Genomic DNA, 25,305 nt, shown 5'->3' on the forward strand with positions numbered 1-25,305 from the left:
ATCCATCCGGACTTTGTAGCTTTTCCTGACTACAGTATCGCAACTATAGCATGCGAACGAGTCCTAAAATTGACATCGAATTGAAAAGTTTGGATGCGCGCACATAGAAATGTCTGCCACGCCATCATCATCATCGTCGTCTCCAGGTCACACGGTTCAATGAAACTGCCGCAGCGATCGAGAGATTCACTTCGCGGCACTGATGGACAATCGGCAAAACCTGGTTGGTCGCGGCCGGCCACAGCATTGGTTCTTTCCCACACGTCAATAAAATGGCTGCGATAAAGGTGAAGTGTTATGCAAATTTTTTCTGCTCTGTCACTCCGCTCGCGCAAGCGGAGAATTGAATACGGAATCAATCATTTATAATTAAAACCTATCTCCGGCCACATCGTTCGATTCCATGCACACCCGCATGTCCCGTCGCAAAGGTCTCCAGTTGCCGACATGACTAAGTGCCTAGATGCAGATAGGACAACAACGTTTGCCAGGCTAGGGCACGCATCGGTTGTGATAATACATCATCGACGTCGCCCGGCACAATATTGCCACTTATTTATCACCTATTCGATATCTCTCCACCAATAGGTCTTTCTCAAACTTGTCATAATAATATCGCATGCAGCTGGGTGATTTGATGAGCAATATGAGCCGACCCCAAAGCACACACACAATACCTGCGTCCCGGAATCCGACGTTCTTCTAACGAATTGTGGCAGCTGTCCAATCGGTGCTTGTATATGGCTGTAAACTGTATGGAAAAACAGGCCATCATAACGCAAACTGATCGGCCACAATCGAAACCAAATCAGCTCGGTACGCCCAACGACCGGAGCGTGGGGGCAAGATTGAGATCGGTAAATAAACAGTAGAATTGTGCTGTATTCGACAAATCAATTACATTCGTATCGTAAGGATAAAATCTAACAAAAGTAATTTTTGGATTTTCCACCACAAAACTATGATATGCGATGTATGCTGCTAACAAAACACAAACAATGATTCCATCAGCAAGCTTTTAGTTTGCCCCAGCGTACCCGACGATGGAAACTATACTTGCAGCACATGGAAGCCGATAGAAATTATACATATTTGTTTGAATTATTATCGATTCCGTGATTACAGCCCGTAGTCCATGGCCCTACCATCGCGCTCCGTATCGCCTCGGAGAGAAAAACGAACGAATGTTGAAACCTAGATCAGAAAATTTCCACTATCGATGAGAAAGTGGAGAAAAAAAACGCAAACTGTTTGCCAGGGTGAACCGTCGGGTAAAGAGCCGCTCGCATCTAGTATAGATGTAGATCAGAAGTTTTTTTTGTTGCCTTCAATCGCGATATCTGCATCGTGCAATCTCGTCGCATAACGCGCGAACGACAAAGCAACGATGTGTACTTGTACCTACATCCATCCAACAATGTATACATGCCAATATAACCGAAGAATGTTTGTCAGGCGATTTGGAGTTCGAGCGAAGCACAATACTAAAATATGCATATTTATTCTAGGGAATATTGTTGACAGTCATCAGGAGCAATGCGGATTTCGTTGTTCGTCCATCATGATCCACTAGCAGGATGCAGTGTGGCGGATGATTCGGTGTATCCGGTTCGGGAAAAACAACTAGGGTCTAGCGAGTGCTGCTACCAAACCACCATCAGCATTACTGCTACTGGTAGTAGAAAGAGTCGGAAGGAGATACGCTTTTGGCTGGCCCATCATCAGTACAATCCGGGGGTGTTCTTTGTAATAGCACAATAGGATGCAGGTTCTTCACTGCATTTTGCTAGTGACGTTGACAGGAATGTGGGAAACCGTGCTGGCTGCAGCATGCTTCGGAATGTATACAATGTAATAACTCACTCTTCACTGTATACGACGGGATTACACAGTTTTTCCAAAGCGACGGAAAGCATGATTAGAGTTGAATAATTGTGTTGCACACGGGATGCAGTATAATTTTCCAGCTGGGTATGCACATATTTTGGAGTGCTTTCAGAGCGGATTGCATTCTGTGAGCGCGGGTGTCATCGTGTGTTGCAATTTCCAGTGAATCTAGTAAACCTTATTACTTTTCACGGCAGCATCCTAGAGATTTGATTGGAAGTGCCACGTCCATTCAACAACCGCTAGCTTTTCTATTAATGAAACGGATTTGGTGAATTATTTTGGTTATCATTACGTTTTTAATTTTTACCAATGTTGTCATGGAACATGCTACTGGACACCTTTTCGTACTTTGTCATTACACTGAAGTCTTTTTTACGCGGGAGAAATCCGCGTAAAAACGGGTAAATTCCGAAATCTGCATTTAAAAACTTCATTTGTAAAAGGTTTTTAATCATTTCTGCTAAATACTTTCGAAAAAGACTAAATAATAGTGCTATTACGTCCAGCAAATCGAGCTGAATATCAAGGAAAAATATGAAAAGGTTAGGCCGAATCAGGGAATATTCAGTAAACTCATAGACCTCTCTAAATAAGCGACCTGAAAATAAAATACAGTTTGGACTCGATTATCCGGAGTGTCGAATTTTTTCACTCCGGGTAACCGAATTTTCCGGATAATCGAATCACCATTTTTTTCACAAATTTGTTTTTAACGAACGTAAAATCATCCATTTTCTTTCGTTTTGTTACCTGAATGATGCAGTGGCGTTTTCAGAAAATATTTCCGTTAAAAAAGTGGTGGATTCTCGAAAAGCAAAAAAATAATAATTTGACACTGATTGGCTTCACTTGACTCGGCCATGTTTCAAACAGGCCACAAAGGACAGAAACAATAACAAATGTGCTGAAAGCGATAGTGAAGGTAAACTTTCAAAATAAATATTAAAAAAAATAAAATAAAATAAATATTCCAGATGAAAGTCCGACTTGTAGTACCAAGGGTACAAATCGACAAAATGTTTTGCTATCTCAATACAGTTATCGGCATATTGTTAGCCGGAATTTGATAATATTTAATCGCGAGTTTCATGATTATGAATATGATTTAATAGCGAATTTTATAATTATAAATTGAAAAGGTCTGAATGTTTACAATATTGTTTTAAATATGTAGTGAGTAATAAACTGGTTTGACATCATTGAAATTTCATAAATACAGTCATACCTCAATATAAGGCAACTTTATTTTTATTTTCGTTACGTTATATCGAGTTACGTTATATCGAAGCAAAAAACTTTTTTTTTTAATTTATGCAAGAATGTTAATGGTTATTCAAAAATGCGCGAAAACCTATTTTTCATAACCTATCAGTATTTTTAAACCATTCTTATACCGTGCTGGATCGAAATCCGTACACCTAAGCACATGATAGTCTTTGACGGTCAATATAAAATCAAGAAATTACATATTGCTTTAAACTGACATGCTTACTTATAGGTTTACTTATATTTTATCACTATTTTCAAGCAAAATGATTTAAATTACTCTGAAACTCGAAAAAAATCATGTTTGAAATAAACATGTTTTGAATCGATATCCGTACGCAGTTTTTCGTCTGAATCGAAATCCGTACACTTTTGAATCAAAATCCGCACGCACGCAATATAGACTGGATTAAAGTCCGTACAGCAATGAATTAAAATCCGTATAGATATAGAAGTACAAAATGAATTTTATTTTTCAATTTATCTTTAAATTTACGAATAAATATATTGTGACGGTCAATTGGTTCCTAAAGTTTTAAACGGTTTGCTAATTTTTATATCAGCTGAAATAGTGCAAATTTCTGTGCAAAACATGGTTTTTAAAAAATGTTAATCGTTGTCCATCAAATTTTAAATGAAGAATAAAAAACTGCTCGTAGCCTTAAATGACAGTTCTCTCATATACAGTACATGGGCGAACTGTCATTTAAGAAATTCCGCGCAGTTTTTTATTCTTCGTTTAAAAATAGAAGGAAAACGATAAACTTTTTTTGAAAATCACGTTTTGCTCAGAAAATACGGCTTTCCTCTAATGATATTTAAAAACTGGAATAGCTTTAGGTCCCAATGGGGTTCTAAAGTTTTAAACGATTTTCTGAGCAAAACGTGATTTTTAAAAAATGTTTATCGTTTTCCTTCGATTTTTTAATGAAGCATAAAAAACTGCTCGAAATGCCTTAATTGACTGTTCTTTCATATACCGTACATGGGCGAAACGTCATCTTAGACCTTTCAAGCAGTTTTTTATTCTTCATTTAAAAATCGGAGGAGAACGATAAACATTTTTCAAAAATCACGTTTTGTTCAGAAAACGCGGCTTTTTCAAATGATATATAAAAACTGGTATAGCTTTAGGACCCAATTGAATGATTCGACATAAAAAACATAAATTTTTTCTCAACTACCAGCTACGAGACGCCTTCTTCCAGGCCCAGATTTGAGGAGGTGGCAAATGCCCCGGGCCGCCCGATTACTATGCCCATGCATGGCACCCACTTCATGATCCAAATCTTCCTCTCCAGCAGTGGAGGTTGGTGGAACTCCTTTTGATTGAGATTTGTAGCCATTCGTTACGGCATTCTTTATCGTAGTCACCAGAACGCCAGAACCCCTCGAAGCTTCCCGGTACGACTTTCTCTCGCGCACCTCTGTCACAGCTCTTTCGGAATCGTTTATTTATTTATTTATTTATTTATTTATTTATTTATTTATTGTTTATTGTCCAATAGCGTAAGGCAAACCTTGTTAATTTGCTATCTCCGAATTTTGACGTAGTCACGCTTTAATAATTATTTTAAATCTAACAATTTACTGACGGTTCCAAAAATCTAATGAGCCCTTTTTGAAAAATGCTTTCGACGTGGAACGTTTCAATGAGGTAGGTAGAGAGTTCCAATTAGTCACACCATGCACAAACAGCGAATTGGCGTAGCCCGAGGTCGTGTTTACAGGGACCACCAAGTTTTGTCGGTGTTGTCCTCGGAGAAAATTTAATTTTCGGTACAGAGGTGCAGGAGCTTGCGACGTGATGAGATTATGCAAGAATATGCACGAGCGGTGGTTGTACAGGACGTTCAAAGGGCATCCCAAAAGGTTCCCCTGTAAATGGGTAGCAGAAGAGTATCTACTCAGTCCGTAGACATATCGTACACACCTGTTCACTGCCACATGTAGCCTTTGCATGGCAGTTGCACTAGGCTTCACGTGAACAGCGTCAGATCCAGTCGATAATTCCTACGTTTTCTTATCCACAATGCAACACTTTTAGAGCTGTTGATTAGCAAACAATTTTTCCTGGACCATGATGATATTCGGGTAAGGTCTTCGTTAACCATGCGTACAATTTCAGCTGCAGGTACACCCGTTTGGAGAGTATACAGTTGGACATCGTCAGCATACAGTTGAATCGAGCAATATTTGAGCACATTGGGGAGGTCGTTTATGTAACAGCAGAAAAGCAGAGGTCCAAGCACGGATCCCTGTGGTATACCAGAATATAGCTCCGCACTACGTGAAAATTTACCTGCACATGACACACATTGTGTACGTTTGATGAGATAAGAGCCAACAAGACTGACAGCCTTGGTAGAAAAACTGAACTGAGTAACTAGTTTTTTACAGAGCAAATGGTGAGAAACAGTATCGAATGCTTTCGAGAAATCCAGCAACAGCAGTACACTAATGCCATTTTTATCCAATGTGCCATAAAGGTCGTCAGTTACTTTCAGTACAGCCGTTTTTACACTTTGTCCTTTTTGGAATCCTGCTTGTTGTTCGGAGAGCAATTTATCCTCTCTAAGGTAGGCAGATATCTGCTGTTCAATAAGCTTTTCAAATATTTTCGACAGGGTGCATAAAATGCTGATTGGTCTCAGGTTTGAAAGTGCATTCAGATGAGGTTTTTTTCTAAGCGGCAGTACAATAATTTGTTTCCAGGTATCGGGGAACATAGCAGTATCTATGATGGTAATGAATAAATATGTGATTTGTTCGATAATTAGTGGAAGCAGGATCTTGATAAATTTCAGTGGAATACCATCGGAGCCAACAGCATTTGATTTACTCTCCCAGATTGCATTGACTACTTCCCACGCTTCGACATGTCGAAAACCAAAGGCATCAGCGGAAGTCGTTATATTTCCGGTAGGCTGACGATGGTGCTGCCTTGGAGCACAGCTGGATGTAAACATTGCATTCACTTCATCAGGATCAAAGCTGCAGTCCTCATGCTTAGTTTTACTTCTAACACCAAGGCTATTCACGCGCCTCCACAAGTCACTACTGTTGAGTTCTACATTCAGGAAATGTTCCAGATAAGTTTTTTTAGCTCGATGTATTAATGAAGTGGTACGGTTCCTTAGTGTTGCAAACAGTTGGCGCTTAGTGTCTTTCAGGTGTGGAGGAGATTGTTGCCAGTCCTTGTGAGCAAGTTCTCTTTCCACAATAGATTTGCGAATATCAGCATTAAACCAAGGATTCTGTCTCTTCTGAGCACGCACTTCTCGAAGCCTGATATACGGTTCATGAATGGATTTTATATGGTGGTTGAAGAAATCGGTGAGCTCATTAACATCAGTCATATCGAAGTACTCAGACCAGGGCACAGTCAAAACAGCACGTGAGACGGCTTCAACATCAAAGTTTACGTAGTCCCGATAGGTGATTTTCTTCTCTGTCCAGGTTATCTTAAAATCCAGCGTAGCAAATATCAAATCATGTTGTGAGAGTCCGGAGAAACCAACTTGTCCAAACCGAAGAATTTTCGGGCTAGTGTTCGTTACGAATAAGTCCAGTTGAGAACAACCTGAGTGGTGCAAAAAAGTAGGCTCCTCACCTATGCAGTCCAAAGAGAAAGTCTGAAACACCGATGCTAGTCTGCTTTGTTTTCTACCTGATTGAAACATGTCAGTGTTTAGATCTCCGATCAAAACAATATTCTCGTAGGCGTCTGAGAGCTCACACATTTTTTCAGCTATGTAGCGAGAGCAATCATTCTCGGGCGGGTTGTATATAACTAGTAACAAGATCCTTTCGTTGCACACGTTGACATCCAAGCCAAGGCATTCGGTTTTATCTTCAGCGTCACCAGTCAGATCTGTGCAGAACAATTTATTACAGCGCAGGTAAGAACGAAAATAGACAACGATGCCACCTCCACGATTATAACCACGATCGCAGCGAACCATAGAGTATCCCGGGATAGATACACAGTTGTCGGTTTTTTTATCGGTCAACCAAGTTTCAGTAAAACAGGCGATTCCGATTTTAGGGTTTTGAAGTGCAAGCCTAATTTCTTCCAGTTTTTCAAACCTGCGTGCGCAAAGGCTTTGGGCATTACCATGGACTATATTAAACATTCCTGAGAGCAGCACAGTATTCATAACTGCTCCAGGAATATTCGCTGTTGCGTTGGTGTGATTGTTAGTTTGGATCATGGCACTTAAGGAAGCATTTTTCAACGGGCTGAAGGGCAACTAATATATTAAATCTAACAATTTTCGTCTCATTATAATTTCACATAAACAAAAATACAAATATTCGTCGTTGATACATTAAATACATATAAATAATTGAAAACAAACTTTAACCTTGATAAGCTAATTTCTGGTCCAGTTGTTCAGTGCTGTATACGGCGACAGGAGGGCTATCGAAGTTCTTCTTAACGTATACTACTCCCAGCTTGGTGAAAACAGTCGCCACATCACCATTCTTCTTGAGTCGCACAGCAGATTGCTTAATTTTGCGTGCTGCAACCGTGAGATTTTCGTTGACATAAACACGTCTATCTGAGTCAAAGCCAAGGTGCCTAAGATTCAAATTTCGTGTCCGAAGGTAAGCACCATAAAAGTCATCTCGGGCGTTCCGCAAAGCAAACTGCGCAACGATAAGGCTTTCACTACCATTCGACTGCTTACCAGTACTCATTCTCCTGAGGTCAGCTAAAGGAACTGTTGATGCTTTCAGGTCTAACTGTTTACATATATCCGCAAAAATAACTTATAGATTTTCCCCCGTCAGAAAGGGGATTCCACTAATGATGAGCTCGTTTCTGTTTTCCAAACTGCACACTGCATCAGTAATTCTGTCAACCCTGTTGCTAATAACATTGATAGCAGCATCGCCACGCAAAAATTTTTCAGCACAATCAGATCTCAGCGACTGGATATCTGACGATACAAGGGATAACTTTTCCTCTAACTCAATTTTCACGGCCTCAATTTTGACGTCAATGTTTGTTTGCAGCTGGTCGATCTTTTCCTTCGTCTCATTAAACTGAGTAAGCAGCAATTGTACGATAGAATCTAGGGTGTTTGATGAAGCTACATCGCCAGAGCCATCATCGTCGCAGCGTAACCGCTTGGTGATTCCACTATTTTTCGTAACACCCGGCATTTCGCTGTTAGCTTTCAAACGAAAGAATCCTTTGTCTATGAGCGGAGAGTTGGTTCTAACAAACAAAAGCCACCAATGAGGCACAGCGAGCTCACAGTAGAATCGATATTTTTCGGTTGATTTAAGTTGTTTTCGCAGGAAAAAACACGGGCACACACGAGACTGTGGTCATTGACTAATCTGGAGTAAACTCGAGGTACGCACGGGTGAGGTAGCTTATCAAAAATTAAAGTTTTCCACGATCACATTATTCGCGACACATTCTGCTCAGCAGTGTTGCCAGAGACCTCTGTTTTCCGAATATTTATGCTTTTCTTCCATAAAATGCTGAAAACAAGAATGAAAGTTCAACAATATATGTATGATACACACGGTGTACGGATTTCGATTCAAGCGATTAACAAGGATCAAAATCCGTACGGCACAGTTTTTGATGAATAAATACAATTTGCACTATTTACCAGACAATATACAGCTCGAAAATGACAAAGACTTACCTTTTCAATCGATTTCAAAAAGATTCACAGAGTAAAACACTTATATCCCACTTGAAAAACGTTTTATATGAATTACGTTTCCTTAGTAAATTCACTCACAATGCGACGAAATGACAACTGAAACCGATACACGATTGATTTTCCATTTTTAATATTTTTATTTCATGGCCTTCTGGCGCATAGTTTAATTTAACAGAAAGCCAACAGTGCAACGGACATGTACATGTGGCTGTCATATGAATTTTTAATTTTTATAATGCTTAAAAATGAAGAAAAACATCAAGGTGTACGGATTTCGATACTGTACGGGTTTCGATCCAGCACGGTACCCATTTAGGACAATTTTCAACAAGCAAAAAATTTTTTTTCAATTGATGCAAGACTGTTGGTGGTTACTCACAGATGCGCGAAAACCTATTTCCCATCAACTATCAGTATTTTTAAACCTTTCTTATGCTCATTTAGAGAAAATTTCAACAATCAGAAAACATTTATTTTTAAATTGATACAAGACTGTGAATTAATACGCGTGAAAACCTTTTTTCCATCACCTATAAGTATTTGGAAACCTTCCTTATACATATTTTGGACAATTTTCGTATTGGTTTCATTGGTTTCAAAACTTAATACAAACATGTTTTGGAGTAATTTATAGCCCAAAAACAGTTGCTGTATCATTTATTTTCAATTTCAATACATTTTAAAAAGTTACGTTATATCGAGGTAAAAGTTACGTTATATCGAGGTTGTCTTATATCGAGGTATGACTGTATAATAGAAAAATCTGCTATCGCACTTTTCACTAAAGCGACAATTTGCGCAGTTTCGCGCTACAGTATTTAAAAGCTTACGTTTTTACCTAAATTTGTATGATGTATTCACAACAGTGGCAATCTGTGGCAACAAAACTTTTAAGCTACTTTTCAACAAAAAATCACTTTTTTCAAAGTTTTCAATATCAGGCCTACTATGACCGAATTTTACAATAACTAACGAAAGAAATTTGCTTTGCACAGTATTTCAGCAACTTTTCCTTTGACGCCAAAACAATCCAAACTATCACTGAAGTTGCAGAGCGTTTTGAAGTAATGATTTTTTTTTTTTAAAATATATCAAGAAACGTCAGTCAAAAAAAATAAAAATAAAATCAGATTTCATGATGTTTGTGCTCAAAGTTTGGATTCAAGCACATGCATTCTATAGCAAGAAAAAGTAGAAGGATGGTATCCAAGACACGACCGCATGACGTGTAACTGCGGTATTTTTATGTTCCATTAGAACAAATAGTAGACGGAATTGTAACTCTAGTGTTTTCTGCAATTTAATCCAACAGTGCATTGCTAGATACTGAAACGTTAAAACGTTATGAATAATAATATAAACTGAAATAATGGATCTTTTATATTCGCGCAATCACTTCGGAAAAACCTTAACTCCAGCCCAGCATATGACTTCATGTATTTTAAGAAATTACGTTTATTTCAATGACTTGAGAACTCAATTACACACTTTTTGCGTAGTTGTTATCGATGTTTTAGCGAGTGACAGGAAACTATATTACTTCTTTAATTATGATTTAGGGAATTTCTAAATGTTTTGTTATTTTTCACGATAGAGACAAGTATGTTTTTTTCTCTGTGTGCGAGAAACTAAAACAAAACCGCGCACCAAGAAACAAAAACGGAAATTGAATATATGCTCATTGAGCAAACTTTACTTAAAATTTATGGTACTCTTTTTACCGATACTTCATGGTACTTAAAAGAACCTGTTTTGATCTCAATGAAATTTCTAGCAAATAAGTGTTGATCATTCATTGGCAGTAATTTTTCCTCGATGAATGAAGATTGGCTGAAGAAGTTTAAATCGCTGTTGTAAAGTCGAATTCACAACCGTGTTCGTTTACGCATTTTAATATTTTTAATGAATGGTAATTAAAAAACGGGAAAATACTAAATTTTTTTTTCCGTAGATGCGAACGAATGAGAAATTCGCTACCCGCTTTCCGTCCGCTTTGCCGGTCAATGAACGAATGAGAAATTTTTATTCGATGTCATGCGCTTTTATAAGCGACTAATATTTGCCACCACTCGCTTGCTGCTGCTACAGAAAAAACCGTCCGCTTTGCCGGTCAACGCATGAATGAGAAATTCAATTCAATGGCGTGCGTACGATGCCGGTAGGGTTTTGGAATGTAAATGATGGGATGAAATATACGCACTGTACCTTATATATCAAGGTTTCGTTAGTTATTTGGAAAGAGGGAGGAATTTAGAAGAATAGGGAATAATAAGGAAAGTAAAAAGCATCGGAAACAGAAAAAGACCTCGAGTAAAACAACAACAACAACAAATCGTTTACAAAGTCAGATCGATTGTATCCGTTAGTGTCGGCTGTGCTTGGGAAGAGAGGTAGTGATTGGTTGCTCGGCATGATTCAGTCAATCGATGTTATTTACCAATTTTTCCAAAGTATATATCAAACAATAGGTTTATGCTACATAAATTTAACCGTAAAAGAATTTCTGATCGAAACCAAAGCCTTGGGTGCTACATTCCGTATCGGATCCTTCTGTTTATTATACACAGACTTCGCAGCCAACTGTTAAGTGTACAGGGCAATTGCGGGGCTGGCGCTACGATCCTACTGACACTAGCAGTCTCTCCCGAGTCAAGACTCGAACCTACGACAACTGGCTTGTTAGGCCAGCATCGTATCTCGAGACCAGCTAGGGAGGCCGAATTCGAAATTTCTGATCGGCTGATGCCAAAACTCCGATATTCTGAAAAGAAACGGCCGATATATAAGCGCTCAGAACCTGACCACTTTTCCCTGGTTGAATTACTAGATTTTCAAATTCAGGCGCCTAACTTCGATACAGACGTTAGTACAACGTCGAAAAATATACATGAAACCGTAGGTAACGAGTAACTTTTCAGATCGAACGATGGGACTATATTTTTGCGCCCGATTTTTTGGGTTTCCTTACGATTTTATATGGAAAAGTCCTATTTTTCAAAACTTATTCTCCAGAGATGTCCAGTTGACTCCAAAAAATATATCGATACATGATATTTGTTTGAAATTTTCCTGGGAAAACTCTTTCGAAGACCGTAAGGCGCTATGATGCTTGAAGAAAAAGTTTGCAACAGCAGCACGCTGCAGCAGTTGTTGGAAAAACTCAATGTTGAGCCGTTCGTCAGTTGCAGTTTTGATTGGACGCGAATAGAAGTCGTGCCCGCTGCAATGATAGACGACGAGAAACTAGCGGCGCTCTGCTCCACATATACTCTACGGTACTGTTGCTTTTACCAGCATGTTTTATTTCAAGACATCAGTTTCTATTACGCTCTAACAGGAGGTCAATTTCACCTCATTCCACGGTACTTAAAAAAACAGCTGGACCGGTCCACTAAAAACTGAGAAAAACCATACTACCAGTTAGGTTCTGATTTAGAGGGAAAGCTTCCACGTTTCAAGCTACCAACAGCGTAATATTCACTATATTTGCATCCATGACGTGCAAAATACACCTTCATATATATCTTAATCAATGGCCAAAATACCCGAACACTTCACTTTACTCTGAAAATTCGAAAAAAAATCACGAAAATTCATTATTTTTCGACCTTCCATAGTAGAGTCACCCTTCAAGTTCTTTAAATTTTAGTGCAGTTAAACTTCAACTCTTCAAAAATAAACGTAATTCCATTATTGTGATCCAAATCATAAGGTTCATAGAAATGAGCTGCGTAGCCTCGTTTCGGAGATAGCAATATTTTTTTGTTTTTAGCAGAGATAAGTTTATTAATCTGTTTTAGAAATTACGCCTATGAATTTCAAAACGTTTACTGTCAACTTTGTTAACACCATTTGCCGACTGCAGCGTAGCCTGCAAGCAGAGTAACTCCTTCATAAAGAGCGTAACCTTGCCATGAAATCAGTGGAGTTTCTGTACAATCATGACAAACTTTCAAAATTAATAGCAAAAGTAATCAACTACAGCCACGAGCAGCACAACCGTTAAGCCAGTATTCCATTAAACCCTGCCAAGATATAATCCCATAAACCTCACATAATTATGTGGAAAACTACCCCTGGCTTTATGGTTATGACATGCTCTATATAAAACTGCACTAAACAGCTACACTGCAATTCATCTCGTAATGACAAGAAAACAAATCAATTAGGTAGTCGCTGCAAAAATCACGATCCCGCCAAACATCGGCTAGAAAACGCTGAAAAGCAACAGCAGCGAACTGTGATTAATTCGTACATAAATTAACCAATTTAATTAGCTTCGAGATACATATTTCCACAAGTTTTAACGCGTTATCGTGCTTTAATTTAGAAGGAAAAAAACTTTTTTCCTCTGCACTGGCGCTTATCCACCCGCTGATTATTTATGCAACCACTAAAGTGCTATTCAGCCACGCTTTCCGGTTGTTTCTAAGCGTATCTGTGTCTTCTCTGTACAGTCCGCTAGGCTCTCAGCTTTTGCGACCGGGTTTATTACGAGTCCGGATGAGGTCCGAGGAGCAGCTAGCGCACAGCATTATTGTGTGAATGTACAATTCCATTATGAGAACAGCATTCGTGCGCGGATCTGTGTCTCTTGGTTTCTGTGTTATATCTGTGCTACGTATATCTTTTTGACTAGCGAGTGAGGTATTCGGCCTTTGAAACTGTACGTTTCTGGTTGCACTTGACGGCTCCCGGACTCCATCGACCACCGACAAAACCCGACCCGGCTGCAAACCGTCGTCTGCTGTGCGAGTGAGTGAGTGAGTAAGTGTATAAAACCCCTCCAGGCCGTCACAACTTTGCCAGAGCAAAATAGGGCCTGAGATATGCAACGCGGGCATTAGCCAGCTAGCAATCCAGCTAGCCAACCAACGAACCAAGCCAACCCCAACGATCCGATGCTGTCATAGTTCACCGCTCCAAAACCCACTCGTTCCGAACTGGAGCGCTCTATCTACCAACAGGAGTAGTATGGGGTCAGTCATACCTTAGTGGTCCTGGTTGGAGTATTATGCAATGATTCGCAGCCAGTAGCAGAAAATAGTGTCAGTGGCCATTTTATTTACAGTGTTTGTTGTTCTGTCCCGAGCAGAGCTGGTCAATCGAAAAGTTTCATCCTGAATGAAGGTTGTAAATTGAACTAAATTCATGCATAGGATTTTATTGTTCACGTCATGGATCGTTTTTTTTTCGGGAGAGTTTACCACCCGCAAAACCTACAAGGAGCAGCTTGCCCTATCATGCATGCATCTTGTATACCTCTTCCATCTTCCGCGAACCCTACCCATTGGATGTTTCAGCTTCTGCCACAATGGCAGTCGGCTAACTAGCGTAAGCGGTGGGAAATTGCTTATGCTACTTGGCTTGAATACGAGCACTGAGCGTCGACGGAATTTCTTCATCTTAGTCGAATCAGTTGCAGCCTGTCTCATAATGGTTACTATTTACTATTATGCGCAGTTTAAGCTGTGCCACGAACCGTAGAAAGTATGTATGGCGAACAAGAGAAAAGAACTTGAAAACCGTTTTCACTCCGAGAAAAATCTCCCGCCAGTAGAAGAAAAGTATTTTCCAGCATCACTGCATGTCGTGACACGATTACGAAATGATTACTCCTAGCACGAGAGAATATATATAAAAGTTTCTGGTGGCTGGTTCAAAGGTCTTTTTCCCGGGAGGGACAATGCATCACTTCCGACGGAGGAACAGACGGATAGATACGTTGTTCTAGAGTTCCATAGGTCCTCTCCGGAACGAATTGGTGATGTATTTGTAAAGTAGGGCGAAAACGGGTTGAGGTAAACCAAATGAAAACACTAGCATGACCGGAATCAGTGATCCAGAATCGTGAGGACAAGGGGACAAGTTTTCCGAAGTGCGCGGTGTGCTTGGGTTCTATGGAATAATAACTCATTTCACACTACTCAGAGATACACAATTCACCAGAATGTGCCGGAGAGTGAGTAATAAAGCGACAAAGCGCCCACGAGCCAAATGCAATGGTGCTTGACAGTTTGCATTTTTTCGTTATTTGCAAGCAAATGCAAGAGGGATGCCAAAAAAACAAATCTCGTAACTCGAGCTTCTACTTTAAGAAAACTAAATGGAACGGGTTCGATGATGGCAATTTCGGTCACGGGTTACTTTAAAACACGTTTTATTATGTCAAAGCCGAGGACGAGGAAATATATCCTTGAAACGTCGGCTTTGACATAATAAAACGTGTTTTAAAGTAACCCGTGACCGAAATTGCCATCATCGAACCCATTAACTATTTATTGGTCAAACAACGCTTAACTCAATGGAACTACATAAAGAAACTGAACTTCATATTTTTAAAATAACACATAAAAAAATCTTTTCGCGGAACTTTATGTTGAACAACCCCAAGGTTAGCTATCTTTATCGTCGGTTTCAAATTCACACTCAGCGCAACTGTGACAGGCTTGGAGCTGGTAACGGCAACCGGGTTCTGTGCCAAGCGCTTGGTTACGCTCGTTCGGGCGGTAGCATAAGTATTACAAAATGACGACGAAAATTGGGTGTTAAATATAAATTTCCAAGTGCCCCGGAGATGTTGGTGTTCCCGGGAAATCCCACTCTTCGCTTAAACTCGTCGACCTTAGCTTGGTCGCTAGACTGTGCAGAAATGAGAGCTGCCAGCAAAAACAGCAAATCTGTACGATTTACATTCCAAACATTAGCTGGTCTTGTTGGCTGGTCGTACCCAAGCGGGGCTCGAATTCGCCTGCACAGCACACACAAAGGGATGAGAATTTATATGTTATTGTTATTGTTCCAATGAGCCACGAGCTATTTTCGCGTCAACCAGATCAAATACCAGCCAGGCGGCAGGGCAGAACGAGCAAAACCGCCGCTAAATACTGTCGGAACTCATTGTTTCCCGAGTAGGCGTTCGATTAATCCGTGAATTAGTGAAATGCGCTGCTTCTCTTTTCGACCGAGGATTATTTAATAAATTTCCAAAATATTGATTGTTTTTACTGCGATAGGGTCGTTAAAGCGGATTTGGTAGCACCGTTGGTAGTGAGTCTTTGTCCTCTTTGTCCTCAGGTGAGCATCCACGTAAGCCGAAATAATTTGCCATTTCTGGGTATTATCTTGGGACAATAAACGCTGCTGAAGCTGATTTACATGGACACGACGACCTCACAACTGGGTAGAATTTATATACTCTTCTGCAGCCCCAATCTACAAGTCGAACAGGGAGTATAATGAATATGCCGAAATGTGTTACTCAAGCTTTTGAGATGCTGTGAGTAGATGTACGTTACCGGTGAAGTTACAATAAATAAATTTCTGGCGTTTATGGTGTCTTAAATCAGGCAGGGCTTTGGGAATGTAGAAAATGTTTCCCTCTTTCATTATTTAGAAGCTAGCTGATCTAGAAGAGGCTTGTTCATAAAACAAATAGCCTGATAAGTATAGCTGATAGCTGATTTAAACGATACCGAAATTATATAACCGAGCGTATAATAGTGTGAACAATTTTTGCAATAAATTTGAAATTTTCTGAAAGCATTGTTTTCAATAACGAATAAGCATCTGTTTATAAGAAAATTCCAATATTAATTGCATACAAGAACCTAATTTCCAAAAGAATCAATTTTTGAAGCGCTAAAAAATTGGATTAAAATTTTTGTTCGGCAAAGTGAATTTACAATCAGAGAAGAATATGAGATCGATAAAAAACCGGAAAACTACTAAAAATGGTATCAGAAAAAAATTATAAATTCAGAAATTAAAAAAAAAAGAATACTGTAAGCCGGGGTGACCTCAAAAAAATCCACCCCTTTTTTGAATTTGTTATAAAAAGTGCTCGGGATTTGTCGTTATCTCACACAGCACAATCAGTTGTTAAGATCCCAGTCAACTACAAATCGTATATCATTGTAGGAAAATTATCGTAAATATATCTCAACTAGCTGAAGATGAAAACTTTAAAACTTTTGTGAAAATAAAAAAAGTTATTAATTTTGAGTTGTTTCAGTAATGCCGAAATCGAGGAATGTGTTGTTTGCTTGGAGTGTGTGAGAAATAACAAAAAACTAATATCATCCCAGGTCATAGGCAAATGGCAATCCGAAATCACCAGAGGCGACGCGTGGCCAATTGGGCTACCTGTTCATTCAATTTTCGCAACATTGAAACAATAGTATTGTGAAAAAAAAATGGACAAATTTTATTTATCTATATGACAAAGGAATCCTACAGTCTAATATGAGCGCTAATTTTCGATAATTTCATCGTAGAATAATGTTATCTGCTTCATTTCATAGAGGAAATCTGTTTTCCACAGATGTGTTAGGCAATGCCAGATCATTCTGCCAGCCGAAGTGTTTCAGAATAATTTTTTTGCAGGTTTTTTCTAACGACAGTCGAAATTATGTTTATTATCTTTTTTTCTCAAAACTCTTTACGTGAGTAAAGAACCTAGCTTTGTTTATCGAATTTTAGTTCAATGCTAAATCGTTTCCTTAGAGGATGTTAAAATTTTGAACAAGAAAGTAAGCAGCGCGTAAGAAGACAAACGTGCACTACACGGGCTATACGACGTTCAAGTTTTCGAATGAACAAAATGGATGAAAAGTCTTAAATGAAAACCAAAGAACACCACCACATCCAGAAAAATAATGAATGAATCTACTACGAAAGCTCTGAAGATTGAGATCTGCGTACTCTCGCGGCCATATGGTCTCTCTCAAATTTCAATGGTGTCGAGAGAAGAAACAGAAAGGCAAAACGAAACAGGTGAAAAGATACTGAAGAGATGGTGTATAATGAATGTTTTCTCTCATTGCCATCGGCTTTTCGTTCAACAATGAGTTTGAACCAAAAATGTCATTTTTACGCAAGCGTTGCATTAGGAGCGGTGAACATAACAGACTGCGTTTGCCCTGTCGTAGAGAAGTGTTTGAACGACGCTTGGTTCAACTGAAAGGCCTGAACAAACGGTAGTCATTACTGAGTGTGGGTTGCGTTGCGTGTGAGTTGTATGGCGTGGTTTGAAGTCTAGCCCATCAGGTTACATTCTTCACGGCGCATAAGATTCCACTAAGTTGACAACAGAATAAGCATGTTCGGGATAACATTACAATTACAAATTACAATTACAAATAAATTACCTTCGATGATTTTCCATTCACTCCAAAAATGTGAAACGGTTAACTTTTTGTCTGAGATTGTCTACCTGTCCTATGAACAGTTTGAACAGGTGGACGAGACGCCTCTGGAAATCACGATACATTAAACAAATTTTCAGCGCCCCAAAATCATTTAACAGAATCAGTTAATAATTTTCTCACCAAAACGTTGTTGATAGTGATTAACGTTTGGTAGTTCTACGTTAACCATGCGGTCAACTCTCCTATAATTATGAATTCATGTACAAGTTAGCAAGTTTACTGGCAACTGAATATTTGGGTGGCAACTGAAATTTTAGAATTTTTGCTACCGGGTGACAACTGAAATTGCTACCGTTTTCGAAAAAAAAACTGCATATAGTTCCACATTCGCGTCGACAGAAAATTCATCCTTTCAGAAATCAAAATGCATGGAAATGCTCCGAGAAGCAAACTGACTGCATACAAAAGTTTATGCTTATTTCTAAAATCCAGAAGAAGTCGAATAGGAAATAATCTTGAACATAACTTGAAGTGACTAAAACCTAGAGGAAATTAAACAAAACAAGTGAAAACGCATCGAAGGTAACAAAAATCGAAAATGAAAAAAAACTATAAATTTTTCTTGAGTTCAAACCTTTTTTTAACACAAAAAAACTAAATTGACTCCAAAAAATGGGAAAGCCAAATGAGACCAAAAACGAAAATGATCTTAAATTTGGCTCAAATTAATTAAGTAATTAGGTAAAATAGAAAGGATTGTTCAGACTGACGGATGGAGTGCAAATGACAGAAAATGACAAAGCAAACATTGATCCCAAATTTAGCTAAGAGTAAAGATGACTGAATGGCAAAACTGATTCCAAATTTAGGTCGAAGCTTGTTTGAAAATGCCTCAAAATTAGCCAAAAAAAACTTAGTACCTCTGCTAACAAGATAAAACAAAATAAAGATAATCTTATTTTACCTTAAATTCTTGAAAGGTTCTCAACAAGTGCTCAGCATGTCTGAAGAAACTTTTCAATAAACGAAGAGGCCACAAAAGATATGATTTAAAATTTAACTGAATGAAATATAGCTGACAAAGGCTCTCAGCCCGAATTCCTGGAGAATATTCATTATAGGAAATTTTTTTTTACAGATTCCCATTTTTTGGAGGAAAATATCGTGTCCACGTGGATATTATCATTGTCACATCCCCCCTTTCGTGGACAATAGCGTTGTGATGAAGCTTAATCTGACCAATACACATACCTTCTATCGGCAAGGTGTTTTTGAATTTTCCCCAAACATTTTGTTTTGGTACACAACTTGATTGATAGCCAAACTACTTGATTAATACAAGAAAAACGAAGTTGATTTATTTTGGAGGTTTGCAGGAAATCACACGCAGTCCAGAACTGAGCGTGCATAAACAAAACAAAAAAAATACTGGAGAGAGATACAGAGAGAGAGAGAGAGAGAAAGAAAGACAGAAAGAAAAAAATACGAAGAAGAATGCGAGAGTAAGAAAAAAAGAAAGAGAATAAAAAGAGAAAGAGAGAAAGAGATAGAGAGAGAGGTATAAAGAGAGAGGTATAAAGAGAGAGAGAGAGATAATGATGGAAATAGAGAAAGAGAGGGATAGATATAGAGAGAAAGAGAGAGATAGGGATAGAGATAGAGAAAGAGAGAGATGAGATAGAGAAAGAGAGAGATGAGATAGAGAAAGAGAGAGATAGAGAAAGCGAGATAGAAATAGAGAAAGAGAGATATAGAGATAGAGATAGAGAGAGAGATAAAGAGAGAGAGAAAGAGAAAGAGAGAGTTAGAGATAGAGAGAGAGAAAGAGAAAGAGAAAGAGATAGAGAAAGAGAGAGATGGAGATAGAGATAGAGAAAGAGAGAGATAGAGATAGAGAAAGAGAGAGAGATAGAGATAGAGAAAGAGAGAGATAGAGAAAGAGAGAGATACAGAAAGAGAGAGAGAGAGATAGAGAAAGAGAGAGAGATTAGAGAAAGAGAGAGATAGAGAAAGGGAAAGAGAGGGATAGAGAGAGATAGAGAAAAACAGAGAGAAAAAAAGAAACAGAGAGATTGAAAAACAGAGAGAAAGAAAAAAGCAGAGAGAGATAGAAAAAAACAGAGAGAAAGAAAGAGAGAGAGAAAGAGAGAGCTTACACATACAACTCTTATTTTTTTCTGGGTGAGTTTGTATGGGAGTACGAGAATCTCAAATTAAATCCAAAATTTTAGTTATTATGCGTTAGATGTATTTGGCTTTAAAATAATTTGTAACCCAAGAAAATCAACAATTTGTGGTTCAAGTCGGACCGGAAACAAAATAAAATATATGCACACAAAATAATCCCAGTACATCTTCAAGCGCCATGATTTTAAGACGGTTGAGAATAAGAAAAATGATTGTAAAAATTACAGTTCAATAACATAAAACATATAATAAAGAGTAATAAAGCATAATTCTAAGCTGAACCAAAGTTTTTTAGGCAGTGAACAAATTGAACTCCAACCCAGAAATGTCCATGTAAGCTTTTACGTTGAGAAAATAAGAAGAATCTGCAAAAAATTTATTGCAACAAAGTGAGCATATTCGAAGTTCCAGGTAGAAAAAAACTAGTAGAAATTTTCATCAAAAATATTGTAATACTCGCGCTTACTATACTGCCCATAATTAAAAAATTGGCTAATATGCCATAGGCATCAAATCGAGAAAAACGTATTTGAAAGTTTTTTGTCGGTACAACATATTTTGACTGTTCATGACGACTTTTTTATTGAGTATATCACCATTCATATATGCTGGAACCTTGCCATTGAGATGAAACAGAGAAATATGTAGAAAAATTCCATCCGCCACGTATTTTTAACACAGTAGCCGTTTTTTTTTTTTCAATTATAAACGAAAGGTCAGTTGACAAAACAGTGTGCAATTTGGCTAATATCCATACGATGTGAATTATATCTTACTCGTTGGTGATGAAAATGGTTTTAATATAACAACACGGAAGCACAAGTTAGGATGAAAAGGACGACGAGACAACTGTTACGTGCAGCAATATAATAATATAACGAAAATATTATTATTTATGGTAATCTTACAATCCATTTTCCTATTTTTTCTCATCAAATCCAAAATGAATTCTGAATCTTCTCTTTATTAATATTACTCCTAATCAAAGAGCTGAATATAATTTTTTTAAATGTAAAGATTTATGACAGAAGGAAACAGTCACACGTTTTGATCATTGGGTTTCGCAGCACAACAAATAAATTATTGTAGCATCAAATATTCTTCGTGAAAAAGTCAAATTTGATGCAAGGGCCTTACGATCGCTCACCTGTCGCCAGTAACCACCAAGCTACAACACACTTTCGAAAGTTAGAAGAAACACAGTACAGTAATAATACACTGGTTCGTGAATCTGCCACAGGTTCATATTGGATATTGGATATTAGCCAACTTCTCAACTATATTGGATATTAGCCAAAATGGTTTCACGTTTGCTGCCTTCCCAAATGCATTTTTTGACAATCGGCTTCCATAGGGACCTTGTTTAGGGTGTGTATCATCAACTGTTTTCTCGATTTTGGTAAAAATGGCATATTAGCCAATTTTTGAATTATGGGCGCGGTTTTAGATCTGCAGGATTCAAGTTTTGCATTTACACCGGATTACCCTATATTGAGTTTTTTGTCACGATCTTTAATTTGAATGAATTTCGCTGATATGTACATATATATATATATATATATATATATATATATATATATATATATATATATATATATATATATATATATATATATATATATATATATATATATATATATATATATATATATATATATATATATATATATATATATATATATATATATATATATATATATATATATATATATTAGCGTTGTTCTCACCCTTTTTGGCACAAAAGCGTAACTTTTCGAAAAAACACTGAAAATTCAAATACTTTACATAAATCTATCATATACTAGCTTTTTGCCCATGTTGGTTGGTCAAGTTGGTTTTAATATTCATCCTGTAAGTTATAATATATGTTAAAACCGTAAAATATCGAATATTTTTGGATTAAAAGCATTGAATAGAATTGTTATCAACAAAAAAAAAAGACAATAGGGCAAATTTTGGATAAACATCGTTAACAAGTTGCCCCCAATCAAAAGGCACGCGCGCTTCATTAGCTCGGATGGGATATCATGAAAATTACTCATTTTCGTCGAAACCGATCTCGACCATTTCGTTGGAAGCCTTCTAATCATATATTCCTCCGGCAAGTGACATTCACTCAAACGTAGCGGCACGTGCCTCGCCTTTGGCTAGCCGAAAATTCCGAGTCCATCACCGTGGAGAACTGGAACGATGCGATGATCCGAAACATTCGACACGTCACCTAAGGCGAGATATGCTCGTAACTTGCACCGGCAGACGCTACATACCAGATAGGTATATCACACTGGAAGGAAGAACAAACAGAGCATATCGGAATTGCAGTTCATATTATACCGGGCGGATCGTACATCCTTGCTGATTCCTCGCCTCATTGGTACTTAACGAGAACTGTCGAATCAACCGTACATGTGTGAACTATCGAAAGATCGGCAGAAATCGATAACTGCTCTATTTTCCCTGCTTTTACCGTCGTATGACGGATTGAAGCTGAAGAAACCCGAAGAAGGTGACGGTGGGAGTAAGGAAACCCAACTATCGATATGACAAATTAATCATCTGTCTGTGATTTCGCCGGTTCAATCGATTCGGAAAACGAAGGTCTTCAAATAGATGCTATGAATAGGGAAGCGAAAACCAATTCGACTGGATGATGAAAGAGGGAAAGTTTAATTCTACATTCTGCCAACTCCAGCCGGTGTTGCGGAAAGGTTACTATCACAGGGTGCTGTTCGATTGTTAAATGGTACAATCAAATCATTGAAATTTAGTGTCTTGCCGGTACATTAAACGTTTGATGTGCACCCTCATTCTAACATCTATTCTTATAAATATGATGATTTATTTTTCCGCCTATTGCCACCCTGTAGGTTCGTACATCGTCTTCACCTGGCTCACCGGGAGCTCATGCATGCTTGGCTGATTTAGACCCAATGAGCGTCATTTAACGGACGAGTGATCCCGTGGTTGGACAAGCCTCGGGCATAGAAAGGGTTGGCGAAAGAGACCGGGGCTGGGATACACTGGAATGAATGCAGCCCGAAAGCACCGGTGAAGATATGTCGCGAGTAAAATCCGGTTTAATTTCCTGATTATTGATACCGTTTCAGGGGAGCAAAAACGGCGGAACGAACCGGAATGGGGTAGAGTTCGGCAATATGATAAGTTTATAAGCACAGCGTCGCAATTCTGGACTAGGAGGAAGAGTGGCAGCAAAAACGTGTCACGTTACTGATTCCGGAATGAAGCGACAGATCGATGCCGATTACGGATATTAATCCTCTCGTAATGCTAATAATAATTGTTATGATTTGGTTCGCTCTTCGAGAATTGTAGCAGCCATACCGTCACGTTGAATGAAGCTTGACGGATTAAGCATGATTGTTCAACGATGGGAATGATGAACGTATAGAAATTTCTTAAGGCTTAGGGGGATTACTGATTGCAACAAAATTCCTTTTAAGTCAACACGATAGTTCACATCGTTTGGATCGCACACTGCGTAACGTTATATAGTGGCGAGTTTTGGCTAATTCAAGGAAACTTTGTTCGCTTCTTCTTTCCGAGATCTGTTTGGATAAATTTGCATAATGTTTAAAAACCAGTAGCCATCTGCCGTCTGCCTTCTGTGCCACATACACAGCGTGATATCATGGGTTTGACTGATAATCTGACGATTCCCCCGAAGCCTTGAAATTGAATAAGTTTATAAGCATTCAAAATTCGTAAACCTAATCGGCTTTGAAGGCGATTCTGCCCGTCTTGATCATAAACACAAGTGATTGTCATCATATCTAGCCAGCTGTGAAATTCACTTGACAGCAACCGATAAGCATCTTTTATGCATAACAATATATTAAGGTCGCTGCTGGCACGCAGTAGTTTTTAGCACACAATCTTTCGCGAGTGGTTTAAATTAACACGTTTCGTAACAGTCGCAAATAAAGCTTACAAGAGTCTGTGCGGATTACGGTTTCAGTTTGCATTTTACTTGATTTTTTCAGGAATTCATTTTTTTAATATTATCGTAATTCGACCAGTAAAGGTGCTGAGTCACAATAATCTTTACTTACCTTTTTGTTATCCAACACTTTGTTAATTGTAAATTTCACTGATCCTGAAATTGGAAAAAAAATAATAGATCTGTTATATATTTATAAAAAATGTGTTTTTGGTTTATTGTTAAGTTGAAAAAGAAATGGAAAAGCTTCTGTACACGACGCCATTAATAATATTGGATTTTCCCCCGTGGGAATCTGTTCAAAAATCTTGACAACGATTCTTCATCCCAGCCCCGCTTAGGATTGAACACATTGCTGTGTTACTCAGTTTCTCTTGTGCAACCGTTTGTGACTCCAAACCATCGTAGGTATAGAATTTCGGTAAATGTCACGAACTGCGCGCCATCGCTGTCAATCCGAGCTCATTAGCCTTTCGAGCATACACAGCAGCAGTAGCAGCAGCAGCATGGCAGGTTGATTAGTTGTTGGAGCGAACGAACAAAAACATTTTGGAATTCCACCATCACAACACCTCGTTCCCCGTTTTCACAGCGTTGATGAAAATCTGTATGCAAAACAGTTTCAAAGTAGCTCATGTCATCGTGCCATCCGAAATCCATTTTAATATTCCGTCAGCGCAATTAGGATTCCTGGAAAGCCATTAGTACTCGACGTTCTCGCGTCGATGGATGGATCCCGTCCGTATCACCTACAGGGTAGTTCAGAGATGGCGTCTGGCGATTGCAGCCAAGACGGCTTGTCGATTTCGTAACATCGATAGTTAAGCAAATCCCGACACATCGCAAACGGTTTCGCCTATTATTGTGAAAGCGGTTGAAATGTACACCGAGCGCGCGTGAATAGCACAATAAAACCAGCGAAACCAGCAGCAGCACCTTCGACTACAAACACTATTTGCTATCGAAAGGCTTCCCGTCCATCTCGCTCTGCTATCGTCATTGATACTGGCAAAGAGCCTTCTATCCTTTATCCTATCAAAATTCAACAGCGTTTCGATGGCTGTTAGATACTCCATCGCTGCAGGCTCTTTTCTTCGATCGGTGCTGATCGCACAGTGATACAGTTTTACCAATTTTTAGACAAGATAGATTAGATCTTAAAAAA

General features: G+C 38.5%; 1 protein-coding gene across 2 annotated transcripts in view; it reads right to left on the reverse strand.

Moving 5' to 3' along the window:
• LOC129720096 (uncharacterized) overlaps positions 1 to 25,305 on the reverse strand; it is a 207,241-nt gene that overhangs the window by 148,482 nt on the left and 33,454 nt on the right. For both annotated transcript variants that reach the window (XM_055671515.1, XM_055671514.1), the window contains exon 2: positions 24,253 to 24,296. The gene's annotated coding sequence lies outside the window, so the exon portion shown is untranslated. The remainder of the gene's footprint in view (positions 1 to 24,252; positions 24,297 to 25,305) is intronic.

This window comes from Wyeomyia smithii, chromosome 2 (genome assembly GCF_029784165.1).
Source record: "Wyeomyia smithii strain HCP4-BCI-WySm-NY-G18 chromosome 2, ASM2978416v1, whole genome shotgun sequence".
Taxonomy (NCBI): domain Eukaryota; kingdom Metazoa; phylum Arthropoda; class Insecta; order Diptera; family Culicidae; genus Wyeomyia; species Wyeomyia smithii.